General features: G+C 43.4%; 1 protein-coding gene across 1 annotated transcript in view; it reads left to right on the forward strand.

The window, feature by feature from the left end:
• LOC131666732 (protein unc-13 homolog A-like) overlaps positions 1-17,998 on the forward strand; it is a 957,113-nt gene that overhangs the window by 389,269 nt on the left and 549,846 nt on the right. The window lies entirely within an intron of this gene.

Here is a 17,998-nt window from a genome sequence, read left to right on the forward strand (position 1 = left end):
GCTTCTCGCGTGTTAGTTCTAACAATTAAGAGAGAGAGGGGGCGCGCGATCTTTTGAATAAGCAGTTACGCCTCAGCTGTGAACGCGAGTTTACCGCCGATTTGTTTTTCGCACTTAGTTTCGCCAAAATAAAGTTTCCTTGGGACAATTACGTGCGTGTGTGCAACGACAGTATTGCAGCAGCAAGCAGCGGTGCAGAAGCAGCAGATTGCAGCAGATAAAGGCAGATCGAGGTAGAGCAGCTGATTAATCGAGGGGCAGCGGCAGTTGATATTTTGCATCAACAATTACGGCTGATCACCGTAATTGCACCGGATGGTAGGTGCACCTTCCGTCATTATATACATTCGATATTTTGTCTAATCGTGTTAGCGTTATTTTTTGTATTCGCGTCGAGCGTTAGTTCGCGGTAGAATTCGAATCTTCACTCTCTCTCTTTCTCACCGAACATAGTTAATTGTAAAATCCTGTTCGCGTGCGTTAGTCTTTCGGCCCTACAAAGACTGTAAAGATTTTTATTAATTAAAGTCTGTTAAATTTATTCGCTATTTTCGTCATTTAATTTTCCTAGTAGCTTAAGTAATTGAAAAAGGCTTAGGTTTTAATCTGATTACATCTAGGGGATTAAGAAGATTAGGAGTAAAGTCGCTCACACTTAAAACTCATCGAGTGTCACAAGACACGTGACTTAAGGTGAGTTCAACTCCGTTTGATAGAAGACAACTAGGATAAATCATCTGACGTTAAGGCGAATGCACGTATTATCATACGTGTTTAACGGAGCGGCGGTTTGCTCTGCATCGTTGGAGTTTGTTCTTAAATAAATTTTCCATCTTTCAGATAACCTCCTCCGTTACACATTTTATTAATATATGTTAATACTTTTTTAACGTCATAAGACGTTTTATTTTATTTTGAACGAAAAAATCAAGATATAACTGAAACAAGTTTAGTCGGTTGTGATCTCTTAAATATGCAGTGTTAGCATTTAGCGTGAAATACGAAGTTTCGCGCTATATTACAAATGACCAGAAAGTCAGTTCAATTTGAGTGCTCCGTACTATTGCCGGTTTGACAATTGTTTGATATACTCGAATTGTGAATTCGTCATAATTAACTTATCTGTCATACTACATTACCTACTTTTCAAATAGCTATCAATCATGTACATTGAGCATTATACTAGTATTTCATATATTCAATTAATTTGCTTGTAAAATAACTATATGGAATAAGGTCTGAATCAATTACAAATTATACGATTAATTACAATATATAAATTATATTATTTATACGTGTTTGTGCCACATTATTTCATCACTGACTCAAAACTCCTCTCCTTTGGAATTCAATGAGATTACAATCAACTAAAGGTACTGTAATTTTTATACGACATTAACATCATTTGAAACAAAATATAAATTAAAATTAGGTAATTTACTAGATGTCATACTAATTCGTGATTGATTATTTAACGTTAACGTTCAAGACGAAAAAATTGGTTTCGGTACTAAATTTGATTTTTTTTAATTGTTCGCGACATCTGCGCTATATATATGCGCGGACGGTAACATAGGTAAATGTCATTCAGCGCGTCATTATATTTATTTTGGGAAAAACCCAAATCCTGTATGTTTAGATTCGCATCTAGACGCCTTAAACGGGGCCCGACGCGCACGAGCAAGGCTTACATGTTAATCGTGTACGGGCTGTCATGAGCGCAGGAACGGAGGATCCGTTGTCGGCTGTTGTCCTATTAGTGGAGATGGTTGGGGATCACTGGTCCCCACTACCATGCCGGAAAACTGCGATATAAGGACGCTGCACGAGAGGTTGATGCTCAGTGCTTCAAGAAAATTTGTGGCAGACAGTTCGAACTGTCGTCGCTTGACTGCTGTAGAGTGATTTTTATCGGTGCGCAGTAAGTCTACAAGTTAGTCTCGTGTTTGTGCCGTGAGCTACACCGACAAAGACAATCACTGAGTTTCCTTTTTGTGGAATTGGGCTGAGCCGGCAAATACAATGCACGGGCTATCGGTAACCTACGGCCTAGCTGAGAGTACCTGCCGTTTCGTCTAGGGGCTGCGCAGTGCGGGCTGTGCCCGTGACCAAGACGTTGGCACTGCGCGGATCCAAGAGACGCTCACCTTCTTGCACGTGTTGTACACTTAGTAAGCTGCGAATAAAGCGTAAGTTCATTTGTAATCGTTGCGATAATTTAAGTAGCATTGTAAGCGTTACGTTTAAATGGCCTTTCCCCGCGCATAACTGGGCTTTTTATGACGGCTAAGCGTAACTCTTCTATTTATTAAATAAATCAATAAAACCGATCGATTGTCTTTACTTACGATATCACACAGGCAACCCCACTTCTTATAATCCACCTAACTACATACCTCTTCAATTAATTTTAACGCGCAGAATATTCATTAATTATATTTATTATTTTATAATCTAAAATTATATGCATATTTAAATAATTTAATATAAATCCACTTTTTGTACTGAATCAGAATTTCTGTTAATGAGTTAGCATATTGGGTGAGTGAAAATACATTCAATATCGTTTCTATCTCGGTAGCTACATGTATGTCTATATATACTATGAGCAAAACGAGTTCTAGTAGTTAGTCGATTGAATATTATAGCGATAATGAAGGCATTGGCATATTTCGGGTACATGTTGTGTTACAAGCGCGGAAGCGCGCTTTAACATTTCCCATTTAAAACTTCGGATGTCGCATAGCAGTGAAAAATTTATTTTTCGGAAAAAATCTGAAAAAATTCCACAGTATTCTACATAGAAAAAAGAACATTTTCTTTCACGTGCACTTTTTTCTATAATTTTAACTTAGAAAGTAATGTAAATTTGAAAAAAAAACTTAAATTTTCGATAAAAATGCTCAAATATGGGTCATATGGATGTAAATAATTTTTAAATGAGTTTTGAAAGGAGGAAGAAAATTCTGTGCTCAAAATTTTCCTTCGATTTTTTCAAAAAGAGAGATAAAAAATGTACTTAAGATTTCGAAATTTTCATCGATGCATAATCGTTTGTAAAAAAATAGAAAAACCATTTGATTGTATTTATGATATATACCATTTGACAGCTTTTGAAAAGAGCTTTCAAATGCCCTGCTGCTTAGTGTATATTAGTTTTGAAGGAACATATGAAACTTCAAAACTTGAACAACTTTGCTCGGAGGGGGGTAAAAGTACGTAAGCCGTAATGTAAGAAAGAGAATAAAATGTAGATCTATAAATTTATTCCTTGTATTATTCGTAGACATTGTATGTATATATATAATTTGTATATATACATATAATGTCTCTAAATAATATTTTTTATTGATACCGAGAATCTCTCTATTTTTTTAGAAAAATGTCTAAATGAACAGGTATATAAATATAATAGACGCTAAGTGTAGCGTTCATCTACAAGAGTTAGCTAAAATATACCAACAAAAATAATATCTATTGAAAAGTCATCAACACGATATACACATAGTTACCATTTAAAATAACATGAACGAATTTGAAGAATCAGTTGCAATAATTCAACATCCACTTGCAATTGTTGATTACTCGGGTTATTAACAGTTTTATCAGATATCAATGGTACAGTGAAGTTTGATAAAAATCAGAGGTCTTCAGTCTTCGGAAAAATTCACAACGGTGAGAGCCTTATATTAGGCGTTTCAAAAGAGACGTACTTAAATTTGGACTAATTATCATTGAGTGAAGCCTTCCGGGAAATAGAGTACCTGAAGGAGGAAGTTGACCGCAACCGCAAGCTGGTAGGTCGAATCCTAGAAACTCTTCAGACTCTACAGGGAATATAAGTATGTGCGGAGCGCGAGGCGCAGGTTATGCGCCAAAGAATACGAGAGCTGGAAGACGGAATGCATGAAATGGCTAATGCAACCCGTTCTTCACAGCGTGACTCAGTTCAACCGCGCTCCAGACGTAATGTCGACTTTCAGGACATATTCACCTGTCACTATGATTCTGGGATTCCGGGAAGCACACCGATTCCTCCAAAGTAGAGGAGGTGAAGAGGATCCGGAGAAGTATGAGAGATCCGCACCTGTTTGACAGAGGAGTCGAAGCGGATCGTCTTCCTCCGGTCCTCAACTATCCTCAGGGCTCTCCACAACCCGTGATGTTGGAAAAATTGTCCGAGGATGGAAATTGAGGTTTGCGGGTAGTAGGGCACAGAGCATAGACACGTTTCTGTCGAGGTTGGAAGATCTGCGCGTGGGCGCAGGGCTAACTGATGATGAAGTACTTTGTTCCGTGTCAGAGATTCTCGAAGGTAACGCGAGGACCTGGTACGATAACAACAAGTAACAGTGGCTCAGTTATGCGGAATTCGTCGCTGACGCCCGGGATTTGTTCGGCACTAGTACACAACAGCAACAAAGGCTGTTGCAGGAAGCTCGGAACCGATTCCTGGGCGAAGACAAATTGGTGCGAGACTATGTGCCCAACCTGGTGACTCTTGTCAATAGACTGGAACCACCAATGCTCTTGGAGAGGTTATTAGACGTGCTCCATACAAATCTCCTTCCAAATATCCAGATTCAGCTGCGTCGGAACGAGTTGAAGTCAATACGCGAATTTAACAGAAGGGCGACGGACGAACAAAACACCTTGTCATACAGTCGTTGTCCATGCGTATTTGCAGACCCTAACTCGACGATATTCTCTCAGCACGCATACCAACCGAGCAAAAGATCAGCTGGTAATCAATCTCAAAACGCTGCAGTGGCCAGCGAAGGAAAGGCGCGTACGAAGAAGGAGGGAGATCAGCAGCGCGGACAGGGCGTCGAGAACCCTGCCAGGTGGCCTACCGAGCAAGCGACGGTATCGGCTACACAAACCTCGACTTCTGATAAGAAGATGGAGGAGCGTCTGGAAGGCATTAAGAGGATTCTGCGTAAATTAGCGAAGGAAAGGCAGAACAACCCTCCAGAAAAGCGTAAAAGTCGATGGCGTGGAGGAAGGAAGAATTCTCCTTCTACTAGGTCTCCTCGCGAGCGGCGAGAAGGACAGGCGGAAGATTGACTTCACCTAGCCTCTCCAGTGTTCCGCTTGTGGCAAACTAGGCTTTAGTCGTAAATTCTGCCCAGATTGCAACAAGGGAAACGGCAAGGCGAGCGAACATAAGAGGTCATCTTCGCGCCTCCAGCAGATTCGACAATTCGCTACGGGTCGCCGATGGGAAACAGCAAGTTGTCAGCGACCCAGGGATCCAAACAGGTCCTGGAAGGGCATCAAGAGAGCCTGGAGCGATATGTTGGAGCAGAAGGCGATCGAGACCGATGCCATCCCTCGCCAGAATAGAGAAGTGGTCATCCTGGAAGGACCAGGTGGCCACATACAGGTTTTTGAGGAGGGTGAAGACTCGATAGATCTGAGGATCGAGCAACCCTAATTAGGAAACCACGCCAACCCTCCGCCTCCGATTTTTCTACAATTAAGAAATGTTCGTAAAAAATAAAAGACCGATATTTTTTTTATCGGCTGAAAAAGCTATCTAAGGGATGAAAGCCACTCCCAAGAAACAGCCGTAAAAGCAGTTCTATAGCAATATCTTTAGTTGTAAGGAATATTTTTTTATGAAACAAAAAAAATAAGATACTTATAAAAAAAGTAACAGACACACATCAATTTGGTCTTCGGGGGTTGCAACCTCTACGTTGTACAGAAGAAAAACTGTATTTTTAAGTGTATTTTTACCTTACAAAATCAAAAAATTATGTTAAAAAAATTTTTAAAATGATATTCTAGTAGAAAATAATAAAACAAAATTGACGTATTTCGGGGTTTTTCTATTATCTATTATTTCGACGGTGAACTACCCCTTAATGTTATTAATACAATATAAGCAGTTGTTAATCGCAGATTATGCTGGTTATTTCATGTTCTATGACGCTCAAAAAAGCCAAATACATGTATACTTTTGTTCTGCCGAATAAACTATTTAGAGGGTGAAAGCTACCCCCGAACGATACCCCTCAACACCATTTTATAGCGAAATTTTCGTATTTTATGCACAGTTATCGACGAAATAAACTCTAAAAAATTCTTTTAGAAAATTTCAGATAAATATATGGATTTCGTCTACAGGGGTTGCAACCGAACCCAACCCCAATTTCATCAACCCTCGAGCTAGTTACCCTGCCACGCTGTAACCCCAAACTCTTAACCCCAATTTCCTTAACCCTCCAGCTGGTTACCCTGCGACGTTCGAACCCTGAACTTCTACACCCGAATTTCATGAATCCTCGAGCTGGTTACCCTATCACGCTGTAACCCGTAACTCCTGCAACCCAATTTCATCAACTCTGGAGCTAGATACCCTGTCACGCTGTAACCCCGAACTCCTACACCCGAATTTCATCAACCCTCGAGCTGATGACCCTGCCAGGCTCTAACTCGTAACTCCTGCATCCCAGTTTCATCAACCCTCGAGCTTGTTACCCTGCCACGCTGTAACCCCGAAGTCCTGCATTCCAATTTTCTGAAATCCGGAACCCAGCTACCTGTCATAATCCCGATTTCGAAATATTTATAGTATCTTCAAATAAAAGGACATATGCACATATTTTGTAGAAGATAACGTTTAATTAATTACGTATACTTATGTATAGGTAGAAAATAGCAAATGAAACTACGAAATCATGCAAATTTTAGAAGTTCGACATATCTTTGGGGAATTTCATTTTTAAATCATTATATTTAACGAATATTACTACTATCCCTTCGAAAAGTCGATTATTATGTTATTACGAAAAAATTCATTAGACAAACTGATTTTACCATACTAATAGGTATATGTACGTATTTCGCGACGCGGTTTTAGCCAATATAAAAATACTGACATGAGATAATGTTACTCTTATTCTCCACCTTAAACACACTCGATTATGTGCGTGGCAAAACAAAATCAAACTGTGGCATGACGTGGAAACCACAATCAACGAATGCGGTTCATGTGGTTCAAATAGCAAGATTGGAACTGCAACTGTTTTTTTCCTTCATAGAAACCACAATCAACGAATGCGGTTCATGTGGTTCAAATAGCAAGATTGGAAATACAACTGTTTTTTTCCTTAATAGAAAACACAATCAACGAATGCAGTTTATGTGGTTCAAATAGCAAGATTGGAACTGCAACTGTTTCTTTCCTTGGTAGAAACCACAATCAACGAATGCGGTTCATGTAGTTCAAATAGCAAGATTGGAACTGCAACTGTTTTTTTCCTTCATAGAAACCACAATCAACGAATGCGGTTCATGTGGTTCAAATAGCAAGATTGAATCTACAACTGTTTTTTCCCTTCATAGAAACCACAATCAACGTATGCGGTTGATGTGGTTCAAATAGCAAGATTGGAACAACAACTGTTTTTTTCCTTAATAGAAATCGCAATCGTTGACCTATGTGATAAGCCAAGTTGTAACAGTGGAGGAACCTTGGGCACCTTGATTTGATATCGGTTTATGTGTTACCAACTTCAAAACATGTTTTGTTCACTTACAGTATATATAATCATATTCGATCAGCATACTTCAGTAAATTAGTAATAGAACTTTGCTTTATATCTACGTTTTTGAATATCAAAATTGTATTAGAATGGCAATTGAAATTCACAACGTCATTCAAAAATTATTGAAAACATTCCGCATAAGTGTGGTTGTAGAAAGCACACCTATATTAAACGATGCAGAGGAGCAGCTACACGATTATGTTGAAGATATATTGAGAAAAAGCATTGAAACAAATTCAGGTATTGAATGTGAGACAAGTGAGAACTTATGTTTCCTGGATGATGATTTTGATATTAATCCAGAAGTAATTGACGATCAATTTGAAGAAATACATAGTGTATGCTATGCCAAGGTAATTGTACGGTAACAAATACGGTATTCGACAATTGATATAAAAGAAAAGCTGTTGAATACTGGGAAAGTAGTAAGAAAAAGAAACTGTCTTTAAGTTCCGTCCAGAGTAAATGTAAACAAGTTTCGTCAGAACGTTAGTTGAGAAAATGGAAACAGCACATTTTGTCAGGCGGGACCAAAAGAGAGAATCTGTTTAGAGTTTCAAGATATACTTTACAACAACTCAAAGATGCTTTAGATCGGAAATTAACAGTGCATGATTTAGATCTTAAAAGATTGGCTTTACAAAAAAAGTATGAGTTAGATATGCTTTGGTTTCAAACTTCACCAAATTGGATATTACTATTCAAAAAAAAGCATAAAATTATATCGTATAAAATAACTAAAAATGTGACTAAGCTATCTGTTGAAAATGAGGCTAGTTTAAAGTTAGATTGTCAAAATTTTATCAACCTCATCAAAACAGATTTATCAACAATAAGTGTAAGTAACATATATAATTCCGACCAAAGTGGATTCAATTTAGAAATGCATAATGACAGAACATTCAGCGAAAAAGGTAAGAAGACAGTCGAATCAGTAGTACAATCAGTATCATCGACTACGTATAGTTATACGATTCAACCGACAATATCTGCAGAAGGTACATTGCTATCACCCCTTTTTATGGTATTGTGACAGGGCTATAGCGATGCTCGCTGGCCCTGTGTGCGGTACTCTCCTCGCGTGAACGCAGCGACCAAGTGTACGCTATATGGCGACTACATACTTGTGTCGTTGGAGGATCTGAAGAGAGGAGCGCGACGATCGGCGAGGTGTCGCCGTGAGTGCGAGTGAGATCGAGAAGAGCGAGAGAGAGAGAGAGAGAGAGAGAGAGAGCGATTTTGACTGATTTTTGACGGCGAGAGAAGTGGGAGCGCAGCGGCGCGAGGCTTAGAAATTAAGAGAGAAGAAGGGCAGTTAAGCGAGAGCTCTCGAGTAATTAGGGCCGCCTAAGGAGAGACTGGACAAGACGATATTTCGGCCAGAGAGGAACTACTGCCAGGAGTGCGACTGCCACTTGCGAGGAAGCCAGCAGTTCCAAGCCGAGCCCGGACAAGCAGCGACCATTCGCCGTCCACGGGGCAAAGACCGTACTGCGGCCCTTCCTGCAGCAGCTTCGATCGTTGCCAGAGCGCCGTTTCCAGCGGGTCTATGCTTTCGCCAGCGTCGCCTCTCTGTCGACGGACCGTCAGCATCCGGTGGGTCCAAAACCTGTTTTACTCTCTCGCGCTAGCTCTCGCTCGATTACGGACATTAGCGTATTTCGATTTTCTCGCGCACGCTGAGCGATCTCGCTCGCGTGATCCCGCGAACTCTGGTCGCGGAAAGGCTGAGCGAGCGCGCTCGCCGCGGCGAAAGTTAATCTTGTAGCGATATTTGTGAAAAGGCGTCAATAAATGAGATCGCCATATGTAATATAATTGAATTAGAGTGTCCGATTCTTTGTATCAACCTTCCCCAACCAGCGCGAACTTCGGCCTGTGAAAGTCAGCGCCGGCTATCTTTACCGAGAAAGAACCCAGAAAAATTAGCAGAGACCAGCCCAAGGCGCACGGAGGCTGACCAATCTTGCAGTATTAAAAAAAACAAACGGAGAGTTTGGACCAATTGTTTCAAAAAAACTATTCAATGCACCTAATATATTTTTGCGAGCAAGTGCATCAGGAAAGCTATCGAGTGAATTACTTCAAACATGGTTGCAACCTGTATTTTTTCCTAAGTGTGGGAAAAAAGCAGTTTTATTACTAGACTCATGGAGTGGACAGTGTGAACGAACTGTAAGAGAAGTGACACCAGCAGACACAAATTTTCGATTGATGACAATTCCTAAGGGTACGACAGGCAAAATTCAACCACTGGATATATTCGGTTTTTGATTTTGGAAAAACCTTGTAAGAAAAATATCTGACGCCATTATTTTATTCGGATCAGACATCAGTTTACATGAGAGGAATAATATTACAAAATTACAGTCTATCACACAGAATCAATTATCTTCACCTAGATTCAAAAAGGTATTTAAATATCCTTGGTACAAAAGTGGGTACTTGGATAAAAAACCTGATTCGTTCGACAATCCTGTTGAATATTGCTCCGAAATTTCAGAACAGTCTATCTGCGAGATTTTTGAGAAAATAGCACTTATAAAATGTGTATGGTGCAAGAAACTAATATATCTACAGCATTTATTTATAGAGAATCATTATTTTCCACAATGTGTACAGTGATAATGAGTGCGGATCATCTTTATATATTCAAAAAATGTTATCTCAATATCAGATGTAATGAAGAATTAATATAACGTAAATATAATATAAAAATGAAATAAATTTAACGTTATGTTCTACAATTATTTCGCTTATGTCCTTTTCTTCAGAGATATTACAAATACTATATGTCGAAATTGGGATTATGAATAACAGAGAACCGGGTTTCGGACTAGAAAATTGGAAAGGGCAGGGTAACCAGCCCGAGAGTTGTTGAAATTCGGGTGTAGAAGTTACGGGTTACACCGTGGCAGGATAACCAGTTCGAGGGTTAAGCAAATTGAGTTTAAGAGTTTGGGGTTACAGCGCGGCAGGGTATCAGTTCAAGGGTTGATGAACTTTGTGTGTAGGATTTCGGGGGAAGAGCGTGGCAGGTTAGACAGCTCGAGGATTGATGAAATACGGGTGTAATAGTTCGGGGTTAGAGCGTGGAAGGGTAACCAGCTCGAGGGTTAAAGAAATTGGGGATAAGAGTTTGGAGTTAATGCGTGGCACGTTAACCAGCTCGAGGGTTAAGGAAATTGGGGATAAGAGTTTGAGGTTCCAGCGTGGCAGGTTAGATAGCTCGAGGATTGATGAAATACGGGTGTAGAAGTTCAGGGTTAGAGCGTGGAAGGGTAACGAGTTCGAGGGTTAAGGAAATTGGGGATAAGAGTTTGGAGTTAAAGCGTCGCAGGTTAACCAGCTCGAGGATTGATGACATTCGATTGTAGGAGTTCGGGGTTAGAACGTGGCAGGGTAACCAGCTCGAGGGTTAAGCAAATTGAGCTTAAGAGTTTGGAGTTATAGCGTGGCAGTGATCTCAGCTGGAGGGATGATGAAATTTGAGTGTAGGATTTTGGGGTTAGAACGTGGCAGGTTAACCAGCTCGAGGATTGATGAAATTCGCTTGTAGGAGTTCGGCGTTAGAGTGTGGCAGAATAACCAGCTCGAGGATTGATGAAATTCGGCTGTAGGAGTTCGGGGTTAGAGCGTGACAGGGTTACCAGCTCGAGGCTTGCTGAAATTCGGGTGCAGGAGATCGGGGTTAGAGCGTTGCAGCGTAACGAGCTCGAGGGTTAAGCAAATTGAGCTTAGCTGTTTGGGCTAACAGTGTGGCAGGGTAATCAGCTCGAGGCTTGCTGAAATTCAGGTGTAGGATTTCGAGGTTAGAGCATGGCAGGGTAACCAGCTCGAGGGTTTAGAAAATTGACGTTAAGAGTTTGGGGTAACAGAATGGCAGGGTAATCAGATGGAGGAATGATGAAATGGGGTGTAGGAATTCGGGGTTAGAGCGAGGCAGGGTAACCAGCTGGAGGGTTAAGTTCATTGGGGATACGAGTTTGAGGTTCCAGCGTGGCAGGGTAATCAGCTCGAGGGTTGATGAAATTCGGTTGTTGGAGTTTGGGTTTAGAGCGTGGCAGGGTAATCAGCTCGAGGGTTGATGAAATTCGTGTGTAGGAAATCGGGACTAGAGCGTGGCAGGGTAAACAGCTCGAGGGTTAAGGATATTGGGGATAAGAGTTTGAGGTTCCAGCGAAGCAGGATAATCAGCTCGATGGTTGATGAAATTCGTGTGTAAGAAATCGGGACTAGAGCGTGGCAGGGTAACCAGCTCGAGGGTTGATGAAATTCGGGTGTAGGATTTCGGGGTTAGGGCGTGGCTGGGTAACCAGCTCGAGGGTTAAGCAAATTGAGGTTTACAGTTTGGGGTAACAGCGTGGCGGGGTAATCAGATGAAGGGATGATGAAATGGGGTGTAGGAAATCGGGACTAGTGCGTGGCAGGGTAACCAGCTCGAGGGTTGATGAAATTTGGGTGTAGGAGTTTGGGTTTAGAGCGTGACAGGGTAACCAGCTGGAGGGTAAAGGAAATTGGGGATCAAAGTAGGGTTCCAGCGTGGCAGGGTAATCAGCTCGAGGTTGGATGATATTAGGTTGTAGGAGTTTGGGGTTAGAGCGTGGCAGGGTAACGAGCTGGAGGGTGAAGGAAATTGGGGATCAAAGATTGAGGTTCCAGCGTGGCAGGGCAATCAGCTCGAGGGTTGATGAAATTCGTGTGTAGGAGTACGGCTTTAGAGTGTGGCAGGATAACCAGATGGAGGGTTAAGGAAATTGGGGATAGGAGTTTGAAGTTCCAGCGGGGCAGGGTAATCAGCTCGATGGTTGATGAAATTTGTGTGTAGGAAATCAGGATCACAGCGTGGCAGGGTAACCAGCTCGAGGGTTGATGAAATTCGGGTTAGGAGTTGCGAATTACAGCGTGGCAGGAGTACCAGTTCGAGGTCTGATAAAATTCGAGTGTTGGAGTTTGGGTTTAGAGCGTGGCAGGGTAACCAGCTAGAGGGTTAAGCAAATTGAGTTTAAGAGTTTGGGGTAACAGCGTGGCAGGGTAATCAGCTGGAGGTATAATGAAATTTGGGTGTAGGAAATCGGGACTAGAGCGTGGCAGGATAAACAGCTCGAGGGTTGATGAATTTCGGGTGTAGGATTTCGGGGTAGCGCTTGGCAGGTTAACCAGCTCGAGAGTTCATGAAATTTGGATGTAGGAGTTGCGAATTACAGCGTGGCAGGAATACCAGTTCGAGGATTGATAAAATTCGGTTGTAGGATTTGGGGGTTAGAGCGTGGCAGGTTAACAAGCTCAAGGGTTGATGAAATTCATGTGTAGGAAATCAAAACCTGAGCGTGGCGGGGTAAACAGCTCGAGGGTTAAAGATATTGGGGATAAGAGTTTGAGGGTCCAGCGTGGCAGGGTAATCAGCTCGATGGTTGATGAAATTCGTGAGTAGGAAATCGCGACTAGAGCGTGGCAGGGTAACCAGGTCATGGGTTGATGAAATTCGGGTGTAAGATTTCGGGGTTAGCGCGTGGCAGGTTAACCAGCTCGGGGGTTGATGATATTATGTTGTAGGAGTTTGGAGTTAGGGCGTGGCAGGGTAACCAGATCGAGGGTTAAGCAAATTGAGGTTTACATTTTGGGTAACAGCGTGGCGGGGTAATCAGATGGAGGGATTATAAAATGGGGTGTAGGAAATCGGGACTAGAGCGTGGTAGGGTAACCAGCTCGAGGGTTGATTAAATTCGGGTGTAGGATTTCGGGGTTAGAGCGTGGCAGGTTAACCAGCTCGAGAGTTTATGAAATTTGGGTGTAGGAGTTTGGGTTTAGAGCGTGGCAGGGTAACCAGCTGGAGGGTAAAGGAAATTGGGGATCAAAGATTGAGGTTCCAGCGTGGCAGGGAAATCAGCTCGAGGGTTGATGAAATTCGTGAGTAGGAGTACGGCGTAAGAGCGTGACAGGGTAACGATTTGGAGGATTAAGGAAATTGGGGATAAGAGTTTGAGGTTCCAGCGTGGCAGGGTAATCAGCTCGAGGGTTGATGAAATGGGGTGTAGGATTTCGGCTTTAGAGTGTGGCAGGATAACCAGATGGAGGGTTGATGAAATGGGGTGTAGGATTTCGGCTTTAGAGTGTGGCAGGATAACCAGATGGAGGGTTAAGGAAATTGGGGATAGGAGATTGAGGTTCCAGCGTGGCAGGGTAATCAGCTCGATGGTTGATGAAATTTGTGTATAGTAAATCGGGATTACAGCGTGGCAGGGTAACGAGCTCGAGGGTTGATGAATTTCGGGTGTAGGATTTCGGGGTTAGCGCTTGGCAGGTTAACCAGCTCGAGAGTTCATGAAATTTGGATGTAGGAGTTGCGAATTACAGCGTGGCAGGAATACCAGTTCGAGGATTGATAAAATTCGGTTGTAGGATTTCGGGGTTAGAGCGTGGCAGGTTAACAAGCTCGAGGGTTGATGAAATGGGGTGTAGGATTTCGGCTTTAGAGTGTGGCAGGATAACCAGATGGAGGTTTAAGGAAATTGGGGATAGGAGATTGAGGTTCCAGCGTGGCAGGGTAACCAGCTCGAGGGTTGATGAAATACGGGTTAGGAGTTGCGAATTACAGCGTGGCAGGAGTACCAGTTCGAGGATTGATAAAATTCGAGAGTAGGAGTTCGGTTTTGGAGCGTGGCAGGGTAACCAGCTCGAGGGTTAAGCAAATTGAGCTTAAGAGTTTGGGGTTAGAGCGTGGCAGGGTAATCAGCTCGAGGGTGGATGAAATTGGGTGTAGGATTTCGGCTTTAGAGTGTGGCAGGATAACCTAATGGAGGGTTAAGGAAATTGGGGATAGGAGTTTGAAGTTCCAGCGTGGCAGGGTAATCAGCTCGATGGTTGATGAAATTTGTGTGTAGGAAATCGGTATCACAGCGTGGCAGGGTAACCAGCTCGAGGGTTGATGAAATTCGGGTTAGGAGTTGCGAATTACAGCGTGGCAGGAGTACCAGTTCGAGGATTGATAAAATTCGAGTGTTGGAGTTTGGGTTTAGAGCGTGGCAGGGTAACCAGCTAGAGGGTTAAGCAAATTGAGTTTAAGAGTTTGGGGTAACAGCGTGGCAGAGTAATCAGCTGGAGGTATAATGAAATTTGGGTGTAGGATTTCGGGGTTAGAGCGAGGCAGGGTAACCAGATGGAGGGTTAAGTTCATTGGGGATAAGAGTTTGAGGTTCCTGCGTGGCAGGGTAATCAGCTCGAGGGTTGATGAAATTCGTCATTAGGATATCGGGACTAGAGCGTGGCAGGGTAACCAGCTCGAGGGTTGATGAAATGGGGTGTAGGATTTCGGCTTTAGAGTGTGGCAGGATAACCAGATGGAGGGTTAAGGAAATTGGGGATCAAAGTTAAGTTCCAGCGTGGCAGGGCAATCAGCTCGATGGTTGATGAAATTCGTGTGTAGGAGTTCGGCGTTGGAGTGTGGCAGGGTAACGAGCTGGAGGATTAAGGAAATTGGGGATAAGAGTTTGAGGTTCCAGCGTGGCAGGGTAATCAGCTCGAGGGTTGATGAAATTCGTGTGTAGGAAATCGGGACTAGAGCGTGGCAGGGTACACAGCTCGAGGGTTGATGAAATGGGGTGTAGGATTTCGGCTTTAGAGTGTGGCAGGATAACCAGATGGAGGGTTAAGGAAATTGGGGATAGGAGTTTGATGTTCCAGCGTGGCAGGGTAATTAGCTCGATGGTTGATGAAATTTGTGTGTAGGAAATCGGGATCACAGCGTGGCAGGGTAACCAGCTCGAGGGTTGATGAAATTCGGGTTAGGAGTTGCGAATTACAGCGTGGCAGGAGTACCAGTTCGAGGATTGATAAAATTCGAGTGTTGGAGTTTGGGTTTAGAGCGTGGCAGGGTAACCAGTTAGAGGGTTAAGCAAATTGAGTTTAAGAGTTTGGGGTAACAGCGTGGCAGGGTAATCAGCTGGAAGTATAATGAAATTTGGGTGTAGGATTTCGGGGTTAGAGCGAGGCAGGGTAACCAGATGGAGGGTTAAGTTCATTGGGGATAAGAGTTTGAGGTTCCAGCGTGGCAGGGTAATCAGCTCGAGGGTTGATGAAATTCGTGATTAGGAAATCGGGACTAGAGCGTGGCAGGGTAACCAGCTCGAGGGATGATTAAATTCGAGTGTAGGATTTCGGGGTTAGAGCGTGGAAGGTTAACCAGCTCGAGAGTTTATGAAATTTGGGTGTAGGAGTTTGGGTTTAGAGCGTGGCAGGGTAACCTGCTGGGGGGTAAAGGAAATTGGGGATCAAAGTTAAGTTCCAGCGTGGCAGGGCAATCAGCTCGATGGTTGATGAAATTCGTGTGTAGGAGTTTGGCGTTGGAGCGTGGCAGGTTAACCAGCTCGAGAGTTCATGAAATTTGGATGTAGGAGTTGCGAATTACAGCGTGGCAGGAATACCAGTTCGAGGGTTGATTAAATTCGAGTGTAGGATTTCGGGGTTAGAGCGTGGCAGGTTAACCAGCTCGAGAGTTTATGAAATTTGGGTGTAGGAGTTTGGGTTTAGAGCGTGGCAGGGTAACCAGCTGGGGGGTAAAGGAAATTGGGGATCAAAGTTAAGTTCCAGCGTGGCAGGGCAATCAGCTCGATGGTTGATGAAATTCGTGTGTAGGAGTTTGGCGTTGGAGCGTGGCAGGTTAACCAGCTCGAGAGTTCATGAAATTTGGATGTAGGAGTTGCGAATTACAGCGTGGCAGGAATACCAGTTCGAGGATTGATAAAATTCGGTTGTAGGATTTCGGGGTTAGAGCGTGGCAGGTTAACAAGCTCGAGGGTTGATGAAATGGGGTGGAGGATTTCGGCTTTAGAGTGTGGCAGGATAACCAGATGGAGGTTTAAGGAAATTGGGGATAGGGGATTGAGGTTCCAGCGTGGCAGGGAAATCAGCTCGAGGGTTGATGAATTTCGTGAGTAGGAGTACGGCGTTAGAGCGCGTCAGGGTAATCAGCTGGAGGGATAGGATATTGGGGATAAGAGTTTGAGATTCCAGCGTGGCAGGGTAATCAGTTCGTGGGTTGATGAAATTTGTGTGTAGGAAATCGGGATCACAGCGTGGCAGGGTAACCAGCTCGAGGGTTGATGAAATTCGGGTTAGGAGTTGCGAATTACAGCGTGGCAGGAGTACCAGTTCCAGGATTGATAAAATTCGAGTGTTGGAGTTTGGGTTTAGAGCGTGGCAGGGTAACCAGCTAGAGGGTTAAGCAAATTGAGTTTAAGAGTTTGGGGTAACAGCGTGGCAGTGTAATCAGCTGGATGTATAATGAAATTTGGGTGTAGGATTTCGGGGTTAGAGCGAGGCAGGGTAACCAGATGGAGGGTTAAGTTCATTGGGGATAAGAGTTTGAGGTTCCAGCGTGGCAGGGTAATCAGCTCGAGGGTTGATGAAATTCGTGTGTAGAAAATCGGGACTAGAGCGTGGCAGGGTAAACAGCTCGAGGGTTGATGAAATGGGGTGTAGGATTTCGGCTTTAGAGTGTGGCAGGAGTACCAGTTCGAGGATTGATAAAATTCGAGTGTTGGAGTTTGGGTTTAGAGCGTGGCAGGGTAACCAGCTAGAGGGTTAAGCAAATTGAGTTTAAGAGTTTGGGGTAACAGCGTGGCAGGTTAATCAGCTGGAGGTATAATGAAATTTGGGTGTAGGATTTCGGGGTTAGAGCGAGGCAGGGTAACCAGATGGAGGGTTAAGTTCATTGGGGATAAGAGTTTGAGGTTCCAGCGTGGCAGGGTAATCAGTTCGAGGGTTGATGAAATTCGTGATTAGGAAATCGGGACTAGAGCGTGGCAGGGTAACCAGCTCGAGGGTTGATTAAATTCGAGTGTAGGATTTCGGGGTTAGAGCGTGGCAGGTTAACCAGCTCGAGAGTTTATGAAATTTGGGTGTAGGAGTTTGGGTTTAGAGCGTGGCAGGGTAACCAGCTGGGGGGTAAAGGAAATTGGGGATCAAAGTTAAGTTCCAGCGTGGCAGGGCAATCAGCTCGATGGTTGATGAAATTCGTGTGTAGGAGTTCGGCGTTGGAGCGTGGCAGGGTAACGAGCTGGAGGATTAAGGAAATTGGGGATAAGAGTTTGACGTTCCAGCGAGGCAGGGTAATCAGCTCGAGGGTTGATGAAATTCGTGTGTAGGAAATCGGGACTAGAGCGTGGCAGGGTAAACAGCTCGAGGGTTGATGAAATGGGGTGTAGGATTTCGGTTTTAGAGTGTGGCAGGATAACCAGATGGAGGGTTAAGGAAATTGGGGATAGGAGTTTGATGTTGCAGCGTGGCAGGGTAATTAGTTCGATGGTTGATGAAATTCGTGTGTAGGAAATCGGGATTACAGCGTGGCAGGGTAACGAGCTCGAGGGTTGATGAATTTCGGGTGTAGGATTTCGGGGTTAGCGCGTGCCAGGTTAACCATCTCGAGAGTTCATGAAATTTGG

Source organism: Phymastichus coffea, unplaced genomic scaffold (assembly GCF_024137745.1).
Source record: "Phymastichus coffea isolate CEN01 unplaced genomic scaffold, Cenicafe_Pcof_1.1 PCOF00004, whole genome shotgun sequence".
NCBI classification, from domain to species: Eukaryota; Metazoa; Arthropoda; class Insecta; order Hymenoptera; family Eulophidae; genus Phymastichus; species Phymastichus coffea.